Source organism: Gossypium arboreum, chromosome 12, assembly GCF_025698485.1.
Source record: "Gossypium arboreum isolate Shixiya-1 chromosome 12, ASM2569848v2, whole genome shotgun sequence".
Lineage (NCBI taxonomy): Eukaryota > Viridiplantae > Streptophyta > Magnoliopsida > Malvales > Malvaceae > Gossypium > Gossypium arboreum.
In genome coordinates, this window is record NC_069081.1 from 76,527,590 (window position 1) to 76,532,439 (window position 4,850).

Genomic DNA, 4,850 nt, shown 5'->3' on the forward strand with positions numbered 1-4,850 from the left:
AAATCACTATAAATTGTTGGTATGGAATTATAGGCTGAATAAAATATTAAATCAAAGCTTAGTTGGTCTAGTTTCTTATAAAAGAGACCGCGGAAGTAAAGAAATTTCCCATAAAGAGATATTTAAAGTTGTGCGGGACAGTGTCAGAATGACTCCGAAATCCCCTGTTCTATTTTTGGAAAATCATTATAATTTGTACAAAAATGGTTATAAGATAATATTTATATGCTTAGACTCCTTAATGAGTCTAGTTTCAAGTGGAATCAAATAGAACACATTATGAATTCTGTACAATGAAAAATTTGATTCGTAGTGAAGAGTGGTCAGATTAGTCAAATAGTGAAACAGGGGAAACTTTAAGAAAAATCTGGTATTGATTGGCCAAACCTAAAATTCTGAAAATTTTATGGATGGAAGATATATGAGTATATATTCAGAGAAAATTAATGGCAAGTGATTTGGAGTCTGGTAGCTCCGGTTATAAATAATTTAGTGACCATTGCTCAGGAAAACAGCTCGTAGCGAATATGTGATTTTGTTGTAAACATGGATAAAAACTTGTTTTTGTTGCTCATAAGCTATTGATGGAACCCATACTTGAATTCTAAATCGTGATATTGTAAAATGATATATGAGGGCTAGATGGATCTTTGATATTAAAATTTGTGAAAATGTATATATATGTGATAAGGCCTAATGGCCGATGTGATGAATGTGAAGGTGTATGTATATGTGATAAGGCCTAATGGCCGATGTGATGAATGTGATGGTGTATGTATATGTGATAAGGCCTAATGGCCGATGTGATGAATGTGATGGTGTATGTATATGTGATAAGGCTTAATGGCCGATGTGATGAATGCGAAAGTGTATATATATGTGATAAGGCCTAATGGCCGATGTGGTGAATGTGAAAGTGTATGTATATGTGGTAAAGCCGAATGGCAAATGTGAATGTTGTAACATGTGATTAAATGTACATGAAACTTGGAAATATGTTCCGGGTGAGACCCGATGACTACGTGCGGAGATTTTGACCAGGTAAGACCCGATGACTACGTGTGGAGATTATGACCGGGTAAGACCCGATGACTACGTGTGGAGATTATGTCCGGGTAAGACTTTGTAATAAGAATTGCTTATAAATATACGCAATGTGAAAGGTTAAACAGGTATGTACTCCAAGTTTATATATGATGCATACGAGAGTAATCTATGGGACTATTCCTATGATTATGTGACATCGGATTAGTGTGAGAGGTTATGTGAAATCATACGATATATCTGTGTCACATGAGCTCACTTTTATGTGAGAGTTTATTTGCCTATTGTAAATGATAAGATGTGCATATTCGGTAAAGGGATGGTATGCCCGAAGGAAGAGTGAAATAAAAATATGAACAACTATGTTATAATTTGGTTGTTATCTGTTGACACTGCTTAAAACTTACTAAGCATTGTAATGCTTACTCCGTTTACTCTGTTTCCTCTGCCCTATAGGTCTCATTGCGAAGCTACAGGCTCGGGGATCGTCAGCAACTAGTCACACTATCACTATCCATTGTTTGGTACTGCTATGTTTTGGAATATCTTATGGCATGTATAGAATAGACTAGTAATGAGAGGATATTTTGATTAATGTATAGGACTACTCTCTCGTTTGTTGGTCATAGACCCTTTGATTTTGTATAAATTTTGGATAGCCATGCAAAAATGGCTTGTATACACTTTGGCATGGTATCATAATCATTTTGTATGTTGTTCATTAAGAGATGTGGAAATGTTTGGAATCGATTAGCCCTTGGAAGGGTTAATCGTGATCATCTTTTGTACCATGTATGCTAAAAGGGCTAGTTGAATCAAGGAAATTATGAAGTAGGTAAAATCTACCTTAAGGACAGAGGTTGACAGCTGCAGTGATGTGGATGTGAAAAGTCACTAAAAATAGTAGGAATGGAATTAAATAGTGAATAAATTATTTAAATAAACCTTGATGAATCTACTTTCATATGGAAGAAACGAAACGGTCATATGAGTTGTATGTTAAGAGATATTTAGGTTTTCGTGAAACAGGGCCAGAACGGTTTCTGGATTCCCTGTTCCGATTTTGGAAATTCATTGTAAATTAACCAGAGATAATTAGGAGTCATGCCATATATGTATAGATTCCTATTTGAGTCTAGTTTCTATAGAAACAAATGACATCAGTATTGAAGCTCTGTACAGGGAGATAGCCATGTCGTAATGCATGAAGGTCAGTGTAGTCGCACCCTGTAATAGGGGAGAATTTAACTAATAAACTGTACTAATTGGCCTGACCAAAAATTCTAGAAAAAAATTTGTAGATGCATATATGAGTCTAGTTTTATGGAAAAATTACGAAACTGGTTTTCGAGTTGTGGAACTCAAGATATGATTTTTAAAGTGACAGTGACGCAGTTAGCCAACTGCCTGGAAAATTTTTAAAATGGACTGTGAAAGTGAATGGTTTAAGCCGTTAACCCCTCGTGTCCGACTCCGGCAGCGGACTCGGGCTCGGGGTGTTACATTTTTCCTTAAAATTGGGCCAATGTATGAAATCAACACGGCCTGGACCTCCGCACACACGGGCATGTCCCTTCGAGCCCAAATTGAGTCCAATTCGGAAAAGGCCAATTTTGAGGATTATTAGGCATTCTAAAGCCTATAAATACACCCTAGAGGAGGAGGAAAAGGGGGCCAAAGAGAAGGAAGCAGGGAACTGCTCAAGGAAAGCCGATTGATCCATCTCAGAAGTCGGATTCATCATTAAGACTGAAGATCTCCCCTCAATTTCCCTTCAGGAGTTTTGGGTTTTTCTTTATGTTTTGTATTCATTATTCTTCTGAGATGTTTACCTCTTTAGTTATGAACTAAAACCCCTAAATACCTAAGGGGAATGAAACCTAAGACAGATCTTGTTATTATTATCTGAATTGTATGATAAATATTTGACTTGTTCTTAATTATGTGTTCTTAATTCTTGTTTTGATATTCTAGGATATTGATTCAAGTTAAGCTCTTCTTCAAAGGAGGAATAGACCCTGTCTAAGAGTACATTTGTAATAATTAAGCAGAGTTGATTGCGCGCCTAGAGATAGGGTGACAAGATTTTGCTGGATTAGGGTGAAACCTAATAAGGGGGGATCCATAAATCAAGTTAATACAACCCTAGGGAGTTAATTAGAAAGAGATTTCAATTATTCAACTTAGGGTTAGATGTTGTTAGTCTCGAGAGGGATAATAATATAACTTAGGGATTTCTACGGATCAAGTCAAATGATTAAATCGTCCGATTCAGAGTCAAATAACAAGTGAAGTCCAGGTGGATTTTTCCTTAGGTATTGTCTTAATTCAATCGTTTTTCCAAAAGTAATTCCCCAATTCTATTTTCTATGATTTCTTAGTTTAGTTAATTAGTTAGATAAACAAAACCCTTTTATTTTTTAGGCTAGATAATAAAAAGAAAGTTAATACTAGTACTTTTAGGTCATTTAGATTCGATAATCCGATCTTGCTAAAGCTATACTACTTTTCGATAGGTACACTTGCCTTCATCGTGATAATAGTTAGTTTCAAGAACGATTCATTATAAATATTTAAAACCTGTCACGAATATCACGCGTATCAAGTTTTTGGCGCCGTTGCCGGGGACCTAAGATATTAGGAACACTCGATTTTTATTACTTTAGCCATTTTACTTTTATTGCAATTTAAATTTTTATTTTCCTTTCTAATTCTTCATTTTTTTTTTCTAACAGGCTTTTATAGTTTATGACTAGAAGAAACCCATCAAGACATTACATTTTGACAGTGAGATCGATCGCACAGTTTGCAGAAACCAAAGAGAAATAAGGCGAAGCTTAAGATATACAGAGAACGAACAAGAGGCCGATATTCAAACCACAACCAAGGATATTGCTGAAAATCAGGAAAACCTGATACCTCCTGCGATTGCTGATAATCCAGTAAATTAGAATCCTGCTCAGCGCACTATGTATGATTATGCTAAACCTTCTTTAACAGGAATTGAATCGAGCATAGTTAGACCTACTGTAGCTGCAAATACTTTTGAACTGAAGCCTAACACAATTCAAATGATACAGCAATTTGTTCAGTTTGATGGTTTGCAGGATGAAGATCCCAACGCTCACTTGGCAAACTTTTTAGAATTCTGCGATACATTTAAAATCAATGGCATTTCTGATGATGCCATACGTCTTCGGTTGTTTCCCTTTTCATTGATGAACAAATCTAAACAGTGGTTGAATTCATTACCACGGGCGTCAATCACTACTTGGGAACAAATGATCGAAAAGTTTTTACTAAAATATTTTCCGCCGGCTAAAACGGCTAAATTACATAATGATATCTCTTCTTTTGTGTAGAGGGATTTAGAAACACTCTACGATGCATGGGATAGATATAAGGACCTTTTACGAAGATGCCCTCACCAGGGATTACCACTCTAGCTATAGGTTCAAACTTTTCATAATGGCCTGAATCCTTCGACTCGACAAATGGTTGACGCAGCTGCTGACGGAACCATCAATAATAAAACACCTGAAGATGCCTGTGAATTTATAGAGGAGATGTCTCTGAATAACTATCAGTGGCAAGTCATGAGAAAAAAGCCAACGAAAACAGCCGATGTTTATAACGTCAATTCGGTCACCATGATCTCTAATCAGGTAGAACTCTTGAATAAGAAATTGATGGTTTTCTTAGTTCTTCACAGGTTCACCTAGTAATGCAGTGCGAAGCAAATGGAGGTGGATCGAGCAATTCAAAATATCCACCTTATGGTCACAACATGGAGAACGAGCAGTTAA

General features: G+C 36.2%; 1 non-coding gene across 1 annotated transcript; it reads right to left on the bottom strand.

Moving 5' to 3' along the window:
- Positions 1-4,373: 4,373 nt before the first annotated feature.
- LOC128286369 (small nucleolar RNA R71) lies at positions 4,374-4,480 on the bottom strand. Its single transcript, XR_008276911.1, has one exon. It is a non-coding gene; the product is annotated as a small nucleolar RNA R71 (small nucleolar RNA).
- Positions 4,481-4,850: the final 370 nt, after the last annotated feature.